Genomic DNA, 24,565 nt, shown 5'->3' with positions numbered 1-24,565 from the left:
GCACGATGTTGGGGCGTGAGCGGAAGACGGCCTAACGGTGTGCGGGACCGTAGCCCAGCTTCATGGAGACGGTTGCGAATGGTCCTCGCCGATACCCCAGGAGCAACAGTGTCCCTAATTTGCTGGGAAGTGGCGGTGCGGTCCCCTACGGCACTGCGTAGGATCCTACGGTCTTGTCGTGCATCCGTGCGTCGCTGCGGTCCGGTCCCAGGTCGACGGGCACGTGCACCTTCCGCCGACCACTGGCGACAACATCGATGTACTGTGGAGACCTCACGCCCCACGTGTTGAGCAATTCGGCGGTACGTCCACCCGGCCTCCCGCATGCCCACTATACGCCCTCGCTCAAAGTCCGTCAACTGCACATACGGTTCACGTCCACGCTGTCGCGGCATGCTACCTGTGTTAAAGACTGCTATGGAGCTCCGTATGCCACGGCAAACTGGCTGACACTGACGGCGGCGGTGCACAAATGCTGCGCAGCTAGCGCCATTCGACGGCCAACACCGCGGTTCCTGGTGTGTCCGCTGTACCGTGCGTGTGATCATTGCTTTTACAGCCCTCTCGCAGTGTCCGGAGCAAGTATGGTGGGTCTGACACACCGGTGTCAATGTGTTCTTTTCGGAGCAAGTATGGTGGGTCTGACACACCGGTGTCAATGTGTTCTTTTTTCCATTTCCAGTAGTGTATTACGAGAAAGTCTCTCACCACTGCCTGGTGCTTGTGGTTACCAGATCTTTGTTTTGCAATGAATGGCTTTCGCCTCCAAATCAGTATTTCCAGTTGTTTTGCTGATGTTGGAAGAGGGCGTTCCTTGCGGTGGCCGACAGCAGGAAATATGTGAAGAGCCCGTCCTCGTAAAATGTAACGCTGCCGTCCTTCCTCTTAGTTGGCCTTTTCCCAGATTTCCCTCGAGACAGCTACAGTACCCCACGATGCTGCCAACCGAAGGCCAGGTAGTCCCAATATTTATTAGCAAAAGCCACCAGTGTGCGTCAGTGTATTTCCGAGTGAAAAATCCCCACGAATATTACCTGCTTCTGCTACCTATGAATTCCATTTCACAGCATACTAGGCTGTACAGTGACTTTGCGATAACCGTAACTGCCTGAATGCTACTTTTCGGTAACTAGTATTTTAGTTGTGATGTGTCACAGTTTTAAATCACGTTTTGCGAATTCACTTCCCGTATCGTTTCGCACTCCACCGACGACGTTAAAACGTCTCTTTTGTTATTTATCCTAGCAGTTGTTGCTCTATGATTAGTCACTCTAACAACTAACATGCGCTGGCATTTGTACCTGATATCTCACCAGGTGAACTGTCAATGCAATGGAAGAGGTATGTTGTCGCCTGCAGGACCTGAGGTTGAAGTTTTCAGTAACGTGAGATGATGTTGCTAATTTTGCAACTGTTCTTGGTCATTTGTTACATGATAAACAATGGCTTATGCAAAGAGGAAATTTCATTCCAACAAAAGTCCTTAGAATGCCTTAAGTTTGTTCTTCATTTCACTATAAATTTTGTAATAATGAGAAAAATGTGAAAACATTGGTACTGTGATGCCTTGAATCATAACATAAAATTTCCACAAAGTACAGTACGATTTCCTGTGCAGAATACATGTGTCTGACCTAAATTTTTGGTCACTGTATATAGCGATAATTCAAAATATCATTGACAGCAGAGCTGGAGAAATTATCACTGCTCTTTCAGACCGTCTTCGTCTGAAGATGGGGCTACAATGTGGTATTGGACCTCCCTAAAATCTTGGTTGTGATGGCCCAGATTTGTGACGTTGCTCGAAGTCTAGGTTAGGCTGGAAGGTGCGAGTTGACTGAACTAACGAATGTGAATCCCAAACAGAGGTTGTAGTAACCCAGTGATCTACAGCGTAGCGCAAATATTTACGTTCGTGCCATATTTAACGCACTTTTCGTCGCAAAAACGAAATCTGCAAAATAAGCTCAGGATGCCTACATCACATTACGAACAAGTCTCCGGCGAGTATTTTGATGCATATTATTTACATATATCGTACATTAACTACGGGAAACGGAAGGAGGATCCACTACGGAACTTTTACCGAAGAAAGGTGCTTATGAATGAGCTTAAGTGGGATTTTTTACTGCAAGTATGAAGACCTCCTCACTCAGCAAGCTTCATTATCGGAAGTATTAGCAGTTGTATACTGTGAATAACATTACTAGTAATTTGTAATAGCAGAAAAGTTTAATAGTCCGCGAGACTTAGCAGACGCAGTTCCCACTCTGATTATTTGTTGCCCTACAAAAGATGGCTCTGAGCACTATGGGACTTAACATCTATGTCATCAGTCCCCTAGAACTTAGAACTACTTAAACCTAACTAATCTAAGGACATCACACAACATCCAGTCATCACGAGGCAGAGAAAATCACTGACCTCGCCGGGATGTTGCCCTACAATCCATCCAAGACCACAAGAGGGAATCGTGAAGATTTTAGATATACTCCGATAGCATGAGACACAAAGTTGTTAGAACGAAATATGAACATCGGTCAGTAGATGGCACACAACACTGAATGCTACAATTCTACTTTTAGTTACTACTTGTCTTATACTTTTCTTGAGAACTGTCGCAATAACACTGTTAACAGTCGATAGCGGATAGAGTGACAAAAGGTCCTCAGAAAGAACTACGAACTTCCACCAGCAGATGGCATACAGCGTTAATGTTATAACGCTAAGTTTAGTTGTTACGACCTCTCGTTCGCTAAAACATATTGATAACGTGTCGTGCAAAGTGACTTGTCAACCATTTGTGACGTGTAGCAGATATGTCATTTCTTGTCCAAACCTATAACGAATTCTGCAGAGGTCTAAAAGACCTCCGTGATTTCCCTAAATCGCTTCAGGCAAATGCCGGGATGGTTCCTTTGAAAGGGCACGGCCGATTTCCTTCCCAATCCTTCCCTAACCCGAGCTTACGCTCCGTCTCTAATGACCTCGTTGTCGACGGGACGTTAAACACTAACCACCACCACCACCACCAAAAGACTGAAAGTGTAGTGCCACTGTTACAAACAAAAAAATCAGCTTGTTTTTCAGTTTAAAATAACGACCGGTTTACATATTGGAAATTTAGCTACATTTTCAAGTACAGTAGAACCCCTCTAATCGGACCTTGGATGGTCCGTCACTCTGGTTAGTCCGACCATGCTCAGGCTCGCGAGCCTGCGCCGACTTGTCACTGACTGGACGCCTGTCGGGCCATTGTTGCGGTGTCTATCGTTGTGCCTGTTGTTATACTGTACGTTATTGTGCAGTTTTATGCTTTGTTGCGATTAAAAAACTTCGTTGTTTGCTTTATTCCGTGTTCTCCGGCGTAATTATTACTGTAGATTCACTGCGTGTACAGTTGTCTGTTTTCCAACATGTCTGGATTCGAACGTAAACACGTAACTCTTTCACTAAATGAAAAATTAGCAGTGCTACAAAGACTAGACGAAGGAGATTCGCTCCAAAAAATTGCAAAGGAACTGAATGTAGGCGTTACGACAATTAAGGATTGGAGGAAGAATCGGAAAGACATTGACTCCTCTACAGCTACGATTGATGGTGATAACATTCTGAAGAGTCGCAAAACCCCCTAAAGTTGAACTGCTTGATAACACATTGTGGATGCGGTTTTGTCAAGAAAGAAGGAAAGGAACTCCAATATCTGGGCCAATTCTCAAAGAAAAAGCAATATTTTTGCACAAAAAACTGGAAGCCGAAAGTAAATTTGCTGCCAGTGGAGGCTGGATTGATCCTTGGAAAACTCGTCAAATGTATCCCTGACTTTTTTTCCAAGAAATTTGTTTTCGTTTTTACTATAAAAACAATGCATACAGTATAATCATTTCTTAGTTTATACATACAGTAGTTTATTTCTTTGTAAAAAATTTATTTTTTATATACAGTGCTATAATTTTTTTTTAGTTTACAGTGTATATCGTTTATACGTTATTATGTACAGTACAGTACTGTAATTTGTTTTCGTTTTTCCTTTTAAAACCAATACATATTATAGTGTATGTACACATTTTTTAGTTCATATACTGTTTACCACTGAGTAAAAAGCATCTTTTTATATTACTGTAGACATCTTTTAGTTCTTAAATAGTTTAATTTTTTGTACTAAATGTCTTTTTATATTTTTTGCAATAAATATTAGATTTTTCGGATAATCCGACCTTTTTCTCGTTCCGACCATGGTCACGGTCCCGAAAGTGACGGATTAGAGGGGTTCTACTATACGTTGTTCTAAGTCTAGGGGAGTGATGAACTCAGATGTTAAGTCCCATAGTGCTCAGAGCCATTTGAACCATTTTTTGAACACTTATGGTACTAGTTGTTACGAAAATAAATACTGTTTCCAAACATAACATCAAGCTTTGTTCCAAGGCACAGCGCCATAAACAGGGGTACTGATCGTTGTCTGTTGGAGTCCTACTACACTATGGAAATCTACATGTGGCTTTTGTGACACAAAGAAAAGCCACTTTTTACAAAAAAAAAAAAAAAAAATAAGTGTTAAGAAGCAACATTAATTATGCGAGTACCGTTGCATTTCGCGACATTGCTGAGTCACAGAAAGCACGGGCGATTCCCATCGGTGTAGGGTGACACACAGTGGTACCGAAAAGAGCTGAGCTATCGATGGTACAGACGTCCCCAGTTGTATGACACGTAGTACGGATCACTTCCGTAGACAGCTGATTGCGTATGTACTAGAGATGGGACTAGTGTCTTGCAGCCTCCAGGTTTTTCCAGTGTGGAAAACACAGTCAGTAACTGGCTGGCGCTTCAGAATCACCTGGTGCTGACAAGTGCTACGCTATCGAAAATTTCACAGCTTGCGTCCAAATAAATTCTCGATAACTCACTGTATGGTAACGACGCTTGCCTGCCGCATTTGCCACCAGGAGCAATGACGTTTTAAGCTGCAACAGAATTCGCGTGAATATTTTTTGTCCTTATAGAAAGTTGGTTACTAATATGAGGAAATACATCTAGCTATAATCATTCCGTTTTAAGCTTTCGCTTCATTATCCTGTTCTATTTCCGGAAACTCGGGGTCTTGCACAATTCTTTATTGAGACACTGCTAAAAAGAAATTCCACGAGTTAACTGTAGATTTCGCGCAGTTTCTTCGTATTTCTTGTTTGACTGACTTCATGATTTGCGGCAAGTACTACTCTTTTGTAAATTAGATTTTTCCAACAAGCACAGTGAGGGAGAAGTACACATCCCGTGGAGCTGAAAGCGAAAGTTTAATTCGAGCTCCAACGCCGTCAATACAATCACAGCATGCGATATATTTTCTCTTAACATCATCGAAAAAAATCAGTATACTGTCTGCATGTAAAGATTAACGTTCTTACTAAGTTAATTCAGTTAAATTTACGTTTAAAACGTCGCTTATTTTGTCTGAACAGATTAGCATTATAACTGCCGATAAATCTCGGATATCCACTGATAATACCAGTTTCCATATTAAGCCTTCCACAATATTTTGTGTAAGCTGTTTCCATTTCCTTGCACTTGTGCTGTGCAGATCCCAAGAAGAAGCACATTTTTATAAGTATTGCAGTAAATCAAAGATCGACGGAATAACATGCGAGAAAGCGCCAGTACACCGGATAAGGGAGTGAAAGGACCAAGTGCATTGTACCACTTTGGTATTGAGCACATTCAGAAGGCGGTTGCGAAAGCATACTAAACTGATAAAGTGAACTTGAAAGAAAACAAGAGCTATTTTTTACTCATCTCATCAGTATCTACAGTTAACAGCACCGTATAGAGAAAACTATAGATGCCGTATTCCCTTAAATGCCAGCGAGCCTCCTAATGAACGCGCCTGCGCGGGACGGTTGCTATCAGATGCACGCCGTCTGTCGCTTGCTAGCGCACGACAACGTGCGCGGCGAGAACGTCATCGGCAGAAAACGGGAGCTGACGACTGTGACGTCACGGTAATGACGCGAGCGCGTGACATCACCGGCGGCTCGTGCGCCATCACTCTCGCCGTTTGAGTAGCAATGTATGTTTTTTAAACCAAATATTAGTCATATTTATGTTCACCTTTCGGAGGCATAACGCAGTGTGTGTGGAGCATTGGAAGTTGCCGCAGGCATTTGTATCACGGCTGGTCTAAAATGTGATTTAAAAATAAATATCGTCTGATTGACAGACATGTACATAACCACTCGACCGACCGTTATTTCGGCCGCATGCGTGTCACTGTTACAGTTTGCTCAATTTCTCAGCTGACGCCGCTAGACTGAGTAGAGTCCGCTACATTTTTGGTCACCAGGAATCGAACCTAGGGCCCTGCATCGATAGCCAACAACGCTAATCGCCAGGAGATGTAAATAAGGAAAATCGAAAGAAGATACAATTTATGTATATTTGCAGGTGGGGATATTCACCCGCCAAATAATTGGTAAAATTCATGGTGAAACCGTCAGCTATCATTTATTTTGCCCAGTGACAGACACTAGTAGCGAATTGTGCAAAATAGATGACAGCTGAAGGTTACACCACGAACTTTAACAAGGTGTACAACATTAGAAATAAGTTTTCCGCTTATCGAAATGTTTAAAATCACCCTGTCGCATATTTAATCGCCCAGTACTGTTCTGGGATACTTTTTGCGATTCCTCTCCGCTTTCAGTGCTACTAAATCTGGTAATTTTCGTCGAAGAAGACGGCGCATTCGGGGATACCAAGGTTCAAATCGCTGTCTGTCAATTCAGATTTAGGTTTCCTGTTGCTTCCCCAAATAATACATGCCAAAATCCATGAAAGTTCCTTTGAAAAGGACACGAACCATATTCTTTGGCATATTTGTCCAATCCAAGCAAATACATCGCTGTCGACCGAACGTTAAAATGTCTTCCTCTCTCGCTTTTTTTACTAGGGCGATCTGAGATTCATAACATTTTACTAGCGCTAGTGGCTTGCGCTTTCAGTGGGCTGCCCGTTTCGTATAAGGGCCTGTGACTGAAGTTTTCGATGCTGTACATACCTGCACTGTTGCGAGCTACACTTTCCTCAAGTAATGGAATATGGTAATCCGGCAGTATTGTTCACAGGTAGTGATGAGAGACACCAAGAAATGCAACAAAACAACACTTCCTCTCCCATCCCCCCATTCCCCTGTCAGACATGATTCAAAATTTAAAGTGTAAGAAATAGCCATGAGCTTTGAAATCAGAGAGCCTGACTGCATAAAGGTTATTCCTCTGATAAATGTTTACTTCTTCAGATAATGTATACAGCTGACGAAATAGAAGAGTTGAAACACAGTAAAATGTGGAATTGGCTAAATCATAGCACACAAGTTTGCAACAGCTGATGATCTCTTTAAAATCCCGTGCAAAATGTGTGTGTGTGTGTGTGTGTGTGTGTGTGTGTGTGTGTGTGTGTGTGTGTGTGTGTGTGACGGGCAGGGCAGATTGCTGCTTGAATCACATCTACAGATATGTTGCGGGTACCAACGGTGAGGTATGGAGAAGGTAGTGTTACTTTATGGGAGCGTTTTTCGTTTTTAGGGTTTGGCCCTCTACTGCGGTCAAGAAAAAGGTAAATAAGGAAGGATATGTACACATTTTACTGTACTATGTGCTGCATACATTAGAGAAACAATGACTGTAGCCTCTTCTATCCACAAATTAACAAATTTTCGGTTAACGTTACACATTCTAAAATCAGCATTCCGAAACAATGCTAGCGTTCGTCCACAAAATGCAGTACTTACTTGGTGGCGTAGTGATGCAAGAACGCTGCACAGATGAGAAATCCGCATTCGCTTTATCCCTCCCACGCAGGTGTTTTCCATTCGCCAGCGCAGGCATTTGAATCAGCGGTATGGAACGCACCGCCAAAGCGGGTGAACCGGAACCGACCAAAGATGGATGTTTGCTTGTGTTCATGCTGGTTGCACTATGTTACGCACTTTTCTCTCTCTCACTCCCTCTCCCTCCACCTTCCTTCTCCGCCAACTCCCTCCCAACCTATCTTTCCTTCCCTTCCCCATTCTCACCCCCGCAGCCCATCCTAATCTATCGTCTGTCTATCTTTCCTACCGCCAGATGTCAGCCGACCAGCAAAGTGCATCCATACTCCGCAAATAATCTTGACGTGCATGGCGAAGAGTTTCTTCCCATTCTATTCGACTACTGAACGCAGACAGAAAGATAACTTAAATGCATCTGTGCATTCTTTGATTACCTAGCCTACCTTGTGTTTCGCGCTTTGGTGCTGTACTACATTCCCAGATTCCTCTCTTCATACTGTTTCTTGAATATAAGTAAGCTCTCGAGAGACAGACATGGGTCTGGCATTTCTGATTTTTCAACATCTCCGTGTCGCTTTCCCGTGAATCAAACCAGTAATCATTCGTACTGCCATTCTACATCTACACGACTACTCTGCAATTGAAATGTAATTGCTTGGCGGAGGCTTCATCGGATCACCTTTAAGTTACTTCTCTACCGTTCCACTTTCGGACGGCGCACAGAAAAAAACACTTTAAATCTCTCCGTGCGAGCTCTGATTTCTCTTATTTTATTATGACGATAGTTTCTCCCGATGTAGGTGGGCACCCAAAACTCTTTTCGCAGTTGGAGGAAGAAGTTGGTGATTGAAACTTCACGAGAAGCGCCTTTATTTTAATGATTGCCACCACAAGTTATGTAATAAGTCCGCGGCACTTTCTCTGCTAGTTAATGACAATACAAACCGAGCTGCCATTCTTTGAACTTTTTCCGAGATCCTCCGTTAGTCACATCTGATGCAGATCTGACACCGCACAGCAATACTCCAGAAGAAGGCGGACAAGCGTGGTGTAAGCAGTCTCTTTAGAAGATCCCTCCCTCTTTCTAATTGTTGTGCCAGTAAATCGCAGTCTTTGGTTCACATTCGCCACAACATTAACCGTGTGATCGTTGCAGTTTTAGTTACTGGCTATTATATTCCCTAAGTACTTAGTTCATTTTACGGCCTTTAGATTTCTGTAAATCAACTGCCGCTCTTTTCACCATAAAGCTGTCTCGTCTAATATCACTTATAATCCGTCTTGATTGCAAAATTTTTGTTCATATGACCGGTTTCGGTTCATTCAGAACCATCTTCAGATCTGATATTTCAGTTACAGTAGTAACCCGTCCAAATCCAGCAACTTTCACATGTGACGCAGCATTGGGATTTGGACGGGTTACTCCTGTAAGATGTTATTTCTGTTTTATTCGATGACTTTCCGTCATTGATGGCGAATAGTGACCTTTCTGACAGGAACTCACGAATCCAGTCGCACAACTGAGGCGATACTCCATAGGCACACAATTTGATTATTAGTCGCTCGTGTATGTTCAGTATCCCCTGTCATCTCTACTCGTGTTTGATCTGGATCTTAAACAATGTTCTATGTTTGATCGCACGAGTGTTTTGCGACCGTGTTCGGAAACAAAACATGTTCTTTTCGAAAAAGGTGGAAGGAAGCGTACGCTGCCAGTGTGGTATGCGCTTTGATGAAACCTGACAATTAAAAATGTGTGCTGGCGAGTAACTCGGATGCACACATTCACGTTTGAGGGAATTTACTGTTACTGCTACCGACAGACAGGGCTCCACGCCCACCACAGGAGTTACTGTTAGAACGCTGTTTCCGTGAGTTAGTAGACTAGCGGCGTGACCTTTCCTATGGAGAGGAATGCATTTCTGCATATGGGAGTCGTTATAGTACAGATAGTGGTATAATTTTGTGTAGTATACGTTTAAAAAAGTCAATGCATAGTTCTGCTTATTTTAGTCGTTTTTGGCATGATGATTTGGGTCTCGTGATTTTGTATTCAAATTAGACGAAGTCTTTAACTTGCGCAGATTGTGCAATGCCCGTAAAGAAAGACATAGTTGAACTCTGGTTGTTCGTTGATAACGCTGAGAAAAAGCCTGTTCTTATTACACTCTTGGAAGTTTACAAGCTGCTCCTGGTGGGGTATAAAGCGAGACAGAAGATATAATCGTGTGTACCAGTATATTTTCTGTGCTTGAGCTGTACCCTTCGGATATCCTTAGGTCTCTTAGGGAAGGCAGTGAGGTAATGGACCAATTAATCATGGAGAGGGTAGGGAAGGGAAGCAGCTGTAACCGATAGATAGTATAAATCTCGTCGCGGTTTTCAGCACCATTGAGAGGGGAGTCTGTGGACAGCTTATGGAGCATTAGTACTTTGAAGAGGCAGGACAGATGCATCAGGGATTTGCAGTTATGGAGATTGCTTGACCTAAATTCGCGACATATTCTTCTTGTCTTCACGGTCCTAAGTAAACGATACGTAGAGTACATTCTAGACTGATCACATATTACTGGTAGGCTTTCGCGACACAGTTGCCGCCGATCTGTATAACGACTTTGTCTTTCATTGTGATAACTGGCATGCATCTTCGAGCACTTACCAATTCAGGTTTTTCAGCATTTACATGACGGCACCTTGTCATTCAAATAAATATGAAACCATTCGTGCTGCTCTTCTTTGTATATAGCCCTGTTTGAAGTGAGACACCACACACTTGAGCAATAGTTTTGAGTGTTTTGTATCCAGTCTCCATTGTAGACTGACTGCATTTCCCCAGTACCTCACTAAAGAATTGAAGTCTTCCACCTGGTATACCGAGGACTGAGTCCACGTGATCATTCTATGCCCATACAATTTTTTATACTGAGTGGTTTGTATGAGTTTACTGATTCCAGTTCTCTCACATTGACGTTATCGTCATAGTTTAATATTTTTCTGCGTCTTGTGAAGAGGATAATATTACATTTAAGTACATTTAAAGCTCGCTGTCAATATTTTCGCCACTCTAAAAGCTTATCAAGATCTGCCTGGATAGCCTATTCGTGCAGCTGTTTTCGCGTAATGCTTCATTATAGGTAGCTGTTTCATCGGAAAAAGATGTCTGAGGTAACAAACTCTTATGTGATCATCTTGAGTATGTCCTTTACTTAGTACGCCGTGCGAATCGCAGTCCATTAAATGTGCTCATATTACTGATTACATTCTTCTCCGCTTCCTTCTATCGCTCCATTACGAAGAGTTTGTCATTTAAGATTCTCGTTGTTATTTACAACCAGTTTTAACTGGCTATTTACAACAGATATTATCACTGGTGCTATTAATAAGTAGGAAAAAACTAAATTGAAAGTTTAGGAAGAATTGTCCCATTTGAAAGTGTGCTGTGTATGACACCTGACTGTTGAGGCTAAATGTTGCATACGGTGTCTGGTATAGACGCGATAACGGAGCTGAGTATTACACACAGGTGCTTTGCCAATGTGACAGCACGTGGCGAGGTAACTGACCTTGAAAGTGGAATGATAATGGTTGCTAGACGCATTGGTCAGCGCACATCAGATGTTCCACATAAACTGGTTTTCCGAGGTCAAATACGCCTAGGGCTTATCGTCAATATCGCAGAGACAACGTTTCCACACAAGTAAACAGTTGCATGGGACGAAGGTCACGTAGTCTCTCCACAGTCATACAGTCATCGATGATTTCCTATGACTCATATTGCCGCCACCTTCAAAGAGGGGTATGAGAAAACCATTTCTTCGAGGACCTTATGAAAACGTCGGTAGTTCGTGGTCTTGTGGTTAAGCGTTGCTGATTCTCATCACAGGGCCCAGGGTTCGATTCGCGGCTGTGCTAGATACTGCGTTGTCGTGGTCCTCATTTCATCGTCATCGACGCGCAAGTCGCCGGAATGGCTTAAGATTAGCACTAGGTGGCTGGACTTCCTGGAAGAGGACTAACGGCCAGTGGATACCCTACGAACATTTCATTGTTCTATGGAGACAAATGCGCCACCTAAGGCTTCAGCAGGCGACGACCCACAGGTATCGCGGCGTCTTCTCATGACTTTACGCCACTCATTGCATATAAAGTCCTTCTTCTTTATCTTTTTTTTTTCTTTCCTAGCTATCTTGTACTTCAAGGCCTGAAATTTAAGTCTTTCTTTGGTAGTCGTGTCTCTGGCATTCTTTGTAGATGTTTTAGCCAGATTTGTCGATTAGGCCAGGTCTCCTCGCTGACTTCGTGCCCTGTTATACACTGAGAGCTATGCTGGCAGGAGATTAAGCTCCTGGGAGGGTCGCCCAAGCCACACAGGTCGAAGTGTTCGGACTATACAAAGAACAGTCCACAACAAGGCCCTTGCAGGTTTCATATTAGGCGGCCTCCTGGAGACTTCAGACTTGGGACAGGAACGGTTCTTAGACGTGGTGAACTCTACCTTCTTAGAGGAAATAAACCCCAAAGAAAAACTAAACAGCTGTTGCCTTGCAGTTCAGTGACTGACCTACCAAAGGCTAGAGGTAGTAAACCTTGAGCAAACTTTACTGACAGGTAATGAGTCCAAAAAGTGGCAGCCCCATCACGTGTCTAGCCTGGCCAAGGATTGACATCCCATACTGAGGATCTTAAATTACTCGTTAATCTTGAGTTTAGCGTTAAATGTTGCCAGAAAGGCAATGAGCAGCGGACCTTATGGTCAAAGAAAAATGTCATTACTTTACCGAAACAGGCGTGCCTATTAAACGTTCACTGGAAAGCCCTCACACATCCTCCATATCTTCCCGATCTTTCCTCATGGGATTTCCATATTTTTGGAGTCCCGAATGAAGAGACGCGTCGCCGTCGATTTGCTTCGGTCGAAGAGGCGCGCGTCTCGGTACAATAATGGTTCTGTAGGCACGCGCAAACATGCATTGCATTGACCTTCTTCTCTAGGAATGACATAAACGTATTAATAGTTATGGCGATACTTTTCAAATAATAAACAGTTTACTTACTTTTTTCCACCTGTTCCATTTTTGTTGGATTGCCCCTTATGTTACGAACAATTATTTAAATAAAACTGACACCTAGCTCTAATAATATTTTCATTATCACACCCGATGAAAGGGGCATTTCTTAGATACTAAAGAAGGGTCGCAGCATGAAACAGACTGTATCACAATAAAGTGATTGCTTGTGTTCGAGGCTGGCAAAGACGTTGAAATCGGTAGAAAATACTATCGTAGAAATCATGAAGTGTCTCTCTTTGGTCTTCATCGACGCAAAGACCGAAGTCGATCTGTTTCTTGGGCAAAGTCTGCAAAAATGGTTCAAATGGCTCTGAGCACTATGGGACTGAACTTCTGAGGTCATCAGTCCCCCTAGAACTTAGAACTACTTACACCTAAGGACATCACACACACCCATGCCCGAGGTAGGATTCGAACCTGCCACCGTAGCGGTCGCGCGGATCCAGACTGTAGCGCCTAGAACCGCTCGGCCACCACGGCCGGCGCAAAGTTTGAAGTTCAAGCTCTCAGCGGAGAACGAAACCATCAGCTGGTTAATAATCATAAGAAGCGGTGCGAATGTTAAGCGTAGACAGCAACGCCGGCTATGTTTTAGTGATCTACAAGTTATCACATCTGCTAAGATCGAGATATTTCTTCTCAGTAGCGAAGCTTACGTTATACTGTGTGCTGATGCTAAGTGAAAGAGTCTTTTGCTCTCGCTTTTGTTTCACTTACCCAGACATGTTTCAAATTCCGTCACTGGGGTTCTGGGTTTTCAGTAGGTGTTCTTCTCGACAGAAAGAGGAATCGTCTATGTTCCATAACATGTCCTGCATGACTGCTGTATTCTTTACCATACGAGTGGTTGCAGATGTGATAATGAAATGAGGAAACGGAAACGTACCAGTGATTATTTTAACAGTCTTATGAAACACGTCTGCGTATTTAGGGCAGAAAAATTGATTACAATAGGTAGCTCATTGAGCTCTAGAAACAGGGAGATTGTAAATAAATATCCTTCGAAGTAGTGTCTCTGATTCGAGAGGAAACCGATATCGTCTGCAGTGCGTTGGTTCCAGAGTACCCAAGACTAGTTCGGTTGACGGCATTCGTGAGATACTGACTGGCAAAACGTGACGTAAATTTGATTACATGCTCCACCCTCATGCTTACTCATTTAACTTTGTTATTCATGTATGTGTAATGTGCTATGACACTGCAAATATGGTAATTAAGGTTTGGTACGAGATTTAGTACGTAGGATATATGCAACTGAGATGCGTGATAATTAATTTAGAGAGATCCGATAATTAATGCAGAGAGATCCACTTCAGTTGTACTAATATTTATTATTCAGTCGTGGTTTTAATAAGTAAAAATAAAACTGAAGCAGATCTCTCTGTTAATTGTCTGGTAATTAAGAGTTCGACGTAGTCACACTTTGATATCAAATTTTCACGTATCAGCGAAAACAATGATTTATCAAATATCGTCAGATAACTGACCAACATTTTTTTCATTGAGTGAAAGTAACAAACAACTGTCCGCAGCTCATGGTTGTGCGGTCGCGTTCTCGCTTCCCGCGCCCGGGTTCGATTCCCGGCTAGGTCAGGGATTTTCTGCCTCGTGATGACTGACTGGGTGTTGTGTGATGTCCTTAGGTTAGTTAGGTTTAAGTAGTTCTAAGTTCTAGGGGACCGATGACCATAGATGTTAAGTCCCATAGTGTTCAAAGCCATTTTTGTTTTGAACAAACAACTTACGTAGCGATCTGCAGATACGTTGAAACTGTAGAAGACCTGGGAGAGTGGTTTTGTGGTTCGCACCCTTTTGTGCGAAGTGTCATATCGACCATTATACACCGAGGTGACAAAAGTCGTGGGATACTTCTGCCTGTCGGACCTCCTTTTGCCCAGCATAATGCAGCAACTCGACCTGGCATTGATTCAGCAAGTCAGTGGAACTCCTCTGCTGAAATATTGAGTCCTGTTGCTCCTATAGTCGTCCACAATTGCGAAAGTGGTGCCGGTGCAGGGTTTTGTGTACGAACTGACGTTTCGATTCTGTCCCACAATTGTTAGATGAGATTCATGTCAGCCGATCTGCATGGTCAAATCATGCACTCGAATTGCCCAGAATGTTCTTCAAACCAGTCGCGAACAATTGTGGCCAGGTGACATGGCGTGTCGTCATCCATAAAAATTCCATCGTTGTTTGGGAACATGAAGCCTAAGAATGGCTGCAAATGGTCCCCAAGTAGCCGAACATAACCAGGACCCATTTCATTCCATGTAAACACAGCCCACACCACTATGGAGCCACCACCAACTTTCACGGTGCCTTGTTGACAACTTGGGTCTTTGACTGCGGGGGGCTGCGCAACATTCGAACGCTACCGTCAGCTCGTAGCATCTGAAATCGGGACTCAGTTTACCAGTCGTGTGGCGTCCAACCGATATGGTGGCGAATCCAGGAGAGGCAAACGCACTCGCGTCCGTCGTTTGTTGCCATAGCCTATTACCGCCAAATTTTGGCACACTGTCCTGACTGATCCGCTCGTCATACGTCTGTGGTTACTTCACGCAGTATTGCTTGGCTGCTAGCACTGACAACTCTACACAAACGCCGCAGCCCTCGGTCGTTCAGTGAAGGTTGTCGGCCACTGCATTGTCTGTGGTGAGAGGTAATTCCTGAAATTTGATATTCTGGGCACACTCTTGACACTGTGGATCGCGGAATATTGAATTTCCTAACGGTTTCCGAAAGGGAATGTCCTATGCATGCAGCGCCAACTACCATGCCACGTTCAAAGGCTATTCCATTATATCTCCAACATCGACAAAATTTAGAAACCGAGTCCTTACACCGCGCTCTAAGAGGTATGAGCACTTCTTCATCTTCGATACTATGAAATACATCTACTGCAGGCTCTTTGCTTTGTATATTTTGGGGCCGGCCGCGGTGGTCTCGCGGTTCTAGGCGCGCAGTCCGTAACCGTGCGACTGCTACGGTCGCAGGTTCGAATCCTGCCTCGGGCATGGGTGTGTGTGAAGTCCATAGGTTAGTTAGGTTTAAGTAGTTCTAAGTTGTAGGGGACTGATGACCACAGCAGTTGAGTCCCATAGTGCTCAGAGCCATTTGAACCTTTTTATATTTTTGGAGGAGGCAACATGCACCAAAACAAGAAAAGAGTCCAGTAAACATGGGCTCTAAAACGTATCATCAGTTAATTCCGCCTCTCAAAATACGGAAAGCAAAGATCTTGCAGTTGAAGAGATCTATTTCACAGCATTGAAGATGAACAACTGGTCAAGAGACCATTTCATGAGACGTTTTTTGCTTATTTCTTTATAAGGAACCTGTCCCAAAAGTTCGTGGTTGGTATTTTTTTCCCACCGCTTATAACAGCACAGTCTTTTATTGAAGCCATCCACGAATGAGATACCTAGGAAAGAAATTAAGGTATGCTTCACTTGGGTTCACGTTTGTGCATTCTACCACGAGGTGAGTATAACTGACATCTTACCTCAGTGGCACAGGTGTAAGTAAAGCGGCTACTGCTGGGTTAGAGGTTGTGAAGAGGGCAACGTTTTACTATTTACGAGGGTTGGAACTTTAATAGTGGCAACTATTTATTTCAAAATGGTTCAAATGGCTCTGAGCACTATGGGACTTAACGTCTATGGTCATCAGTCCCATAGAACTTAGAACTACTTAAACCTAATTACCCTAAGGAAATCACACACATCCATGCCCGAGGCAGGATTCGAGCCTGCGACCGTAGCGATCACGCGGCTCCAGACTGTAGCGCCTAGAACCGGTGGGCAACCTCGGTCGGCTCTACGCTACACATAGTCTGTCAATACAACGTACATTTCAGGGACAGACATACATGTATTTTATTTCCGTTTCATAATCGCCCACTAAATTACACAAAAAGCTAATTTCAAGATAAAATCTGTAGGTACTCTAGCATATTTATCCATCGACGTCTCAATTTCCGTCACTTTATCACAAAAAATCGTACTAAAAACGCGTTTTGAAGAAATATTTAATGCTATGTACGTTAGCTTCACTGCTTAAAAGTTTTCCGTGTTTTCATTTTAACGGCTTGTGTGTGTCCAGTCTGCGGCATTTGATTTCGTTCGACGAAAGAGTGACGTTTCTGTGACGTCTTGGATCTTGTGCTGTAATTGTGATGTTTGGATGAATAAATAAATACTGAATAATGATCAGTCAAACGGTGACGTAGGAAACAATCTCCGCTGGTCCACATTCTCTTGCGTATTCAGACGAGGGGTCGTGTGCTAACCTCTTCATCTCACGGTAGCGCTTAACGCCTAACGTACTATGCATTGTTAAGACAATCATTTCTTCAGATGACCGAAGAAAAGTTCCTGCGTTAGTAACGGCAGCAAGTGCGTGGCTGCCGCCCGCAGCGCGCTAGTGCCGGTGTCCGTCCATTGTCTGCGCCCACCTGCCAGCAGCTGAGAACAGCAAACCGCGGGCCGTCAGTTGCGGCACATTTCTCGGTCCGCGGGCTTTGGGCTTTCCTGGCAGCCGGTCTCGGGAAAGCCGCGCCTTTGCCACCACTGGGAAGTCCGCCCTGTCCTCGGACACACTCATTATGGGGCCCCGCCTGAGGTATTTTCTCCCACTTAGCGAACCATCTTCCCTCCGTGGGAAACCGAGGACGCCCAAACAGCAGCTGTGTCTGCATCGCCAAGCCTAATTTCTGTGAGGTCCGTGACCCCGCTGTCGAAGCAGTGCTGAGTTATCCAGGTAAGGAGACGTGTCTGAATACTTACGGACCAGAGTGAGCTCTCGTTATGGTTGTGCGATTCATGCACAGTAATATTATTTACAGAAGGTCCAAACGTGACAGCTAGTCTCAATGGAAACCGGTCATTGAGGAAATAGAAATATTTCAACTCGCGATCTTCGCTATAAAAAATCTTATCACTAAAAGCTGCATATTTCGGTCCTAGATACATTTTAACAAGACAGCTAAACTGCAGTGCGAGATTTGCTAAGTGGGGTGGTAATGCCTTATAATTATTCTGCGAACATTCGAGGATAGTTTCAGATATTCTATCACGTAAAATAAGCGTGTTGCTCAGACGAACAATGCAGACAACAAAAACGAATCACAAATTTTGTTGCCGTATGTAGCTGGGACCTCGTCGGGACACTCTGAGATGGGGGTGTATAAATGAATTACAAAATTTATTCACTATATTTACTTTTTATTCAGAAGACAATTTCATGGGCCAATTACATGGAGCTTTTTGCGGAACAGGCAGTTGGTACACCATATTTTTCGGAAGATTTCGCCTTTTTCAGCAAGTCTTTTTTTTTCCTTTTACCTATTTGTAAAACTCCATGCTAGTCAGCTAGTAGTTAAACTGGCACTGTAAGATTGATACCACAGTCTCTGGCAGCAGATGATTTCTTTCATCGGTCAATTGGGTCGACATAAGCGGAAACGCTCTTTCCAAAGCGGCATTGTGTGCGGGAATAGAAAACAAATACCTAAATGGTTCAAATGGCTCTGAGCACTATGGGACTTAACATCTGAGGTCATCAGTCCCCTAGAACTTAGAACTACTTAAACCTAACTAACCTAAAGACATCACACACATCCATGCCCGAGGCAGGATTCGAACCTTCTACCGTAGCGGTCGCGCGGTTCCAGACTGTAGCGCCTAGAATCGCTCGGCTACACCGGCCGACTAGAAAACAAATATTCGCATAATTTTAGCGTTTGACATTTCCGTTCAAGATTTTCGGTTTCCTTGAGAAAGTAAATCCACCTTTCTTCGTAGTCAACATGTCCAGCAAACATGTGCTGTAAAACGCATACCTTATAAGTTACGATCACTTGATCATTAGAAGCGTTGTTTCAACGTAGCAAAGATGAAAAAGTGCTCATAGCTGTTAAGGAATGCATTTTAGAGCACATGTTTACTGGACTTTTTTCCTAGTTTTGGTCCATACTACCAGTTCCCAAAATAAGGAAAGCAAGGAGTTTGCAGTAAAAGAGATTTGTTTCACATTATCGAAGATGAAAAATTGCTCTTAGCTCTTGCGGTATGCATTTTCGACCCTCTGTTTACTGAGACTTTTTTGCTTCTAGTATCGTGTACTTTCAACAGTATGCGTTTACGCCATTAATTGTGATACACCCTGTATATCGCCGCGAAACTATGCATTCGTGGATTAATAATTTTGTTTGAGTGCACCTTATTAATTTTTCCCAACAGTTTAATTCCTGCTTACTTATTCACTTTTTCTTTTATTACTGCAAGTTTAGTTAAAACTAAACGTTCTTTTTGCAGTGATTTAATTATGAAGGTCATACTGAAATCTGACGGTGCTAAACGGAGACAGAGTAGAGGCTCTACACCATTGTTCATCGTTCATCCTAGTGTCCCATATTCTGCACAGCTCAGTTTGCATTATCGCAAGCAGCGATGTCGCCTGCTTGTAACTTTACCTCTTCGTTTGCCAAACACGCTGCAGATTGTCCTAGGATGAACAATGTACCTTTTTCATAATGATCGAGAAAGTTCGTGAAAATGAGCCTCCCCTTGGTATCTTGTAATCCAAAACTTGCTAGTTTTAGTTGGGAACCGATATTACGGGAAGCAGTAGGAAGCGACAGTATACTTTGTATTGATTTTAATAGATCTGGTAGAGCGGTTCTTCCGTAAAGCGTAATGAGAAGATGAATGAAACTATTTTCGCGATCGAGGCGTTTTATCATTTAGTGCCAATACGGTCGCTTATCTCCTTAGAGGATTCTTGTCTAAAGTGATAGGGGCCGGCCGCGGTGGCCTCGCGGTTCTAGGCGCGCAGTCCGGAACCGCGTGACTGCTACGGTCGCAGGTTCGAATCCTGCCTCGGGCATCGATGTGTGTGATGTCCTTAGGTTAGTTAGGTTTACGTAGTTCTAAGTTCTAGGGGACTGATGACCACAGCTGTTTAGTCCCATAGTGCTCAGAGCCATTTGAACGATTTTAAAGTGATAGGCTATAATTATTATTATTTTTTTTTTGTCACCTGGTAAATCGAGACTTATTTCGCCTTGGAGATGCTGAATGCCTCAGTTACATCAACTGCGATTGTTGCTTTTAGGACTGAAATAAAACATCCATGGACTCTTTTACGGGCGTTTACAAATGTTCTCCCTGGTCCACATCACGACAGTTGTCAGCAGGAGCACTTTTTTTTTTATCCCTGTTCACCGATTATCGGTAAGGCAGATTCTTTCGCAATACGTGACTGCTGCGTTGCCCTGGTACTTAGCATCAGCAAGCTACACGTCACTCTTGGAGCAACTCATGTGCGTAATTAAAAACGATAAAGCGCTGATACCACTGAACAAGCTCTTTTAAATCCTATGCTTAGAAGAAACCTGTCGTTTTGCAAACCGCCATTCCAGAACAGTGTCTACATTTATGTTTACACCCACAGTCTGCAAACCACTGTGAAGTGAATACTAGTGAGTACTTCCCACTGTACCAATTACAAGGGCTTCTTTTGTTTCGATTCACATCTGGAACGCGAGACTGTTTAAGTGCCTCTGTGCATGCTATAATTAATCCAAGCTTCTCCTCACGATTTCTACGTAAGCGATAACGAGGTGTTGTGGTATATTCCTAGATTCGCCATTTAAAGGCGGTGCTTGAAACTTTATATGGAGGTTTTAGGGGGATACCTTTCGTCTATCTTCACGTGTCTGCCAGTTCAGTTTCTTCAGCATCTCTGCGGCGCTATCCCTCGCGTCCAACAACCCTGTGACCGTTAGTGCTACCCTCTTACACGTTCAACATCCCCTGTTATTTGGTGCCGGTCCCATACACTCGAGCAGTATTCTACGATGGGTCGCACAAGTGATTTGTAAGAGACATCCTTTGTAGAGTGACTACATTTTCCCAGTTTTATACCAACATTCCGAAATCTTTCATCTGCCTATCATACAACTAATTCCATTTCATATCCCTGCAAAGTGTTACACCTATTAACAGATATTTGTTTGAGTTAAGCTATTCCAGCTGTGACTAGTTGATACTGTAGTCACAGGATACTGCGATTTTGTTTTCGTTTTGTCAGTCGCCCGCATCTCGTGGTCGTGCGGTAGCGTTCTCGCTTCCCACGCCCGGGTTCCCGGGTTCGATTCCCGGCGGGGTCAGGGATTTTCTCTGCCTCGTGATGGCTGGGTGTTGTGTGATGTCCTTAGGTTAGTTAGGTTAAAGTAGTTCTAAGTTCTAGGGGACTGATGACCTTAGATGTTAAGTCCCATAGTGGTCAGAGCCATTTGAACCATCGTTTTGTCAAGTGCACTGTTTCATGTTTTTGAAAATTCAAAGCGTGTTGCCATTCTTTGCACCACGTTGATAACATCTGAGTGAATCTTGTGCGAAAAGTTTGAGGCCGCTATCAATATTGTCTGCAAGGGCCCGAAGTCCGGACACACTTACCTGCGGCACACTCGAAGTTACTTCTGTCGGTGTGTCTGGCAGGCGAGAGTCAAGTTACTACTCCACCAGTGTCTGGTGCGTCTGCAGACCGGTCTGGAATCTCGTTGACGTGAGCAGGATCGTCTTCGTTGATGAGTCCCGCTTCGAACTGAGTCCCAGTCATAAGCAAAGATGTCTAGAGACGCCTCAGACAGTGGTTGGTTACCAATAACCGCTGTCTATCCGAGATAACCTGCAGCGTCCTATCTAGCAATAGTCTCGTCCTCTGTCCTGATAAACGTTGTTGTCAGCCTGGATTTCATATTCTCTATACTTCCGCTTTCGGCAGTTATTTCCTGCTCGCTCTCTTAGTTTGTCATTTCTTAATCTAATTCTCTCATTATCACTTGGACTACTTTAAAGCAGCGTTGTGACAATTCGGCACTTATGTAGGTCAGTAGGAAACGCAGGCTTCGTTCGGGCGTGCACATCATGGAAACGTATGGGGGAATTTTATCGGCGGTGCGGTTGTTATAGCAAAACAAAAGATAGCGCACGTGTGCGTTATCGGGGAAATTCCAGTGACGCGCCAGTAGTATACTGTCGTGCGCCATTGGTAAACAGTCGCGATCCGTGCCGGGACTCGGAACATAGCGGTGAGTGTCTGTCTGCTCACTGGGACTACGAAAGCTTCGCCTAGTTTTAAACAGCGCGTTTTCGGTACTGTCTTGCCACGTACCCATTACAGAGTGATAGTTACGTTGTGACGCACCGTTGTACCACTGAGTAGTGAGCGCGCATGTGGTAGTTGACAAAAGGATATCGCGAGGGGCAGTGGAATCGTACTGGAGGAAGGGGAGGAGGGAGGGGAGGGGGGACAACACACTGTGTTTACAAAGTCGTTAGTGAACAAATCACCAGAGTACCAATCATAAACTCGTATGTCGTTACAGCCAACTTAACAATAATCCTTCCGACTTGCCACTACTCAAAAATTTTAGATTTTGCGTTTCTTAACTAATATAAAATTGTAATTCTGTTGTGCCATACCATGATCCAGAGTTAATGTCTCCATGTGTGTCCACTATTCTCTACAATCCGAGTTTTCAATTTTGCACTGTTGCGTCATGTTTGTTGCGTTAGAGTATTTTATAGCTTCTTCAGTATCTCTTTTGACAAAAGGGTTCCAAATTAGAATTTCATTCACAAGTACTGCAGTGTATTTTCTTCTTTCTTGCATTTGCATTAATTTTCCGTCTAGCATTAAACAAAACAAGACTGCTCTTAATCTTGTCATAATAACATTTTATGTTGTAATTTCGCCTCTGAAGTCATTTTCACAAAACAGGTAGCTCTCTCGTTTAGTTTAATGTTGTATGAAAAACCAAAGCAAGATGCAAAATCGCAAACTGTTATAATTGAGAATAGAGTTTCGCTTCCAGTCGCTCCGACACAGCGTATTTGTGTTATTAAATGCCTAAGCATGGTGTCCCCATAAAGACACCTGCCATAGTTTGTGTTTGATGCAGCTCTCCGTGCTAGTCAATAATGTGCAAGCCTATTCAACTTAGCTTAACTACTGCAACCTACATCCAAAGGAATTTGTTTATTATGCTTGGTTTCTCTCTCTCCAGTTTTAATCCCCACACTTCCGTGCACTGATGCCTAAGGATATATTCTGTTAAACTATTAAAAGATCTCTTCTTTCGATTAAATTGTGTCCTGAATTTCTTTTCTAGCCATTTCGATTCAGGACCTTCTCATTAGTTATTTGAACTACTCATCTAATCTTCCGAATTCTCCTGCAGTAGCACGCTTCAAAAGCTTCTTTTCTCTTATTGTCTGAACTGTTAATAGTCTGTACAATGGTACACTCCAGACAGACACCTTCAGAAAAAATGATTTCCTAACATTAATACTCATATTTGATGTTGGCCAGCAAGCAATTAATTTTGGTTTTACAGAAATTATTTTCTTGCTATTGCCAATCTGCCTATTATATCCCCTCTGCTCCAGCCATCGTCACTTATTTTGTTTACCAAAGAACAAAACTCGTCCAACATATGTCCGCAGCTCGTGGTCTAGTCGCTATCGTTGCTCCCTCTGGATCACGGGTCCCGGGTTCGATTCCCGGCCGGGTTGGGGATTTTCTCTGCCCTGGGACTGGGTGTTTGTGTTGTCCTCATGATTCCACCACCATCCTCATTATTCGTGACAGTGGCTAATTGGACTGTGTAGAAATTGGAAGGTGTCAAAATTGGATCTTTGTACGGGCGCTGATGACCGCAGTTGAGCGCCCCACAAACCAGTCATCATCATCGTCTGCCACATGTAACGTCTGATTTTGTTATCCAATTTCTTGGGCATCGCACAGTGAAACACCTATACCACAAAAGTAAACACACTGACTAACTAAAAATATGTATTCACGGAACTAACAAAATAAGATGTGGCGAATTGGAATACGGAAACCACCGCCTTGAGTACAATGCCGTGCGTAAGAGAAAACACGGGAGTGACGAAACTTATTAGGGTAAGCCCAGCGACAGTACGGTACGTCGCGTTTTGTGGAGCATCGGTTACCCAGTAGATAATCAGTATATAAACTTCTAATCCTGTTCATGGTACGCAGTTTCAGATCGCCAGTCTGACAACTTCTAGGGTCTACATATATTTGATTTGCAGTATTTCATGTAATTATTGACGGAATTTAAAAAGAAATTTTAAGCATAATTTCAAATCCTTTCTAAACTTTTTCTTGCTTTTGTGTTTAAAGTCAAACATTTAACACATTAACTCACTTCTTAAAGTAATGTGACGTTTGAAACTGTTATATATGGGAGTTGATTCCTTAAAGCACGATTTACCCACTTCCAACGATGAGACTGCGGAACTTCCACATCGTACAAGCACGTCTGTTTCGCTTCAATCTCCCTGATACGCTACACACTTCTTTCTGCATTAATAAAGTTCCCGAAGAGGAATGGCTTGTCATCATATTATTTTTAAGACGTCTCTATTTGATGTCACCTTTCTTCAGCTCGCATCTTCTGCTAAACATTTCAGTGGCTGGTTACCTTCTACACTGTTTTCTTGTTTGCCATTTTCCCTTATTAAGATTCCGTCTAACACCAAGTTAACTACCTCAGAGGTTCTTTGCGGGTCTTTCTGCCTATCTGTTCCCACTGCTTACGTTTTCTAAACACTTCTATCATAGGATACTCCTA

At 43.3% G+C, this 24,565-nt stretch overlaps 1 protein-coding gene across 4 annotated transcripts in view; it reads left to right on the top strand.

The window, feature by feature from the left end:
* The window catches only part of LOC126277996 (NF-kappa-B inhibitor cactus-like), a 91,808-nt gene that overhangs the window by 21,616 nt on the left and 45,627 nt on the right, over window positions 1–24,565 (top strand). Inside the window, exon 1 of one of the 4 annotated variants that reach the window (XM_049977674.1) lies at window positions 21,940–21,994. The exons of the other annotated variants lie outside the window; for them this stretch is intronic. The gene's annotated coding sequence lies outside the window, so the exon portion shown is untranslated. Of the gene's footprint in view, window positions 1–21,939; window positions 21,995–24,565 lie in introns of those variants that run through there. 4 annotated transcript variants of the gene reach the window in all.

The sequence above is a fragment of the Schistocerca gregaria genome, chromosome 6, assembly GCF_023897955.1.
Source record: "Schistocerca gregaria isolate iqSchGreg1 chromosome 6, iqSchGreg1.2, whole genome shotgun sequence".
In the NCBI taxonomy this organism is placed as follows: domain Eukaryota; kingdom Metazoa; phylum Arthropoda; class Insecta; order Orthoptera; family Acrididae; genus Schistocerca; species Schistocerca gregaria.
This window is presented reverse-complemented; position numbering and strand designations above follow the sequence as displayed.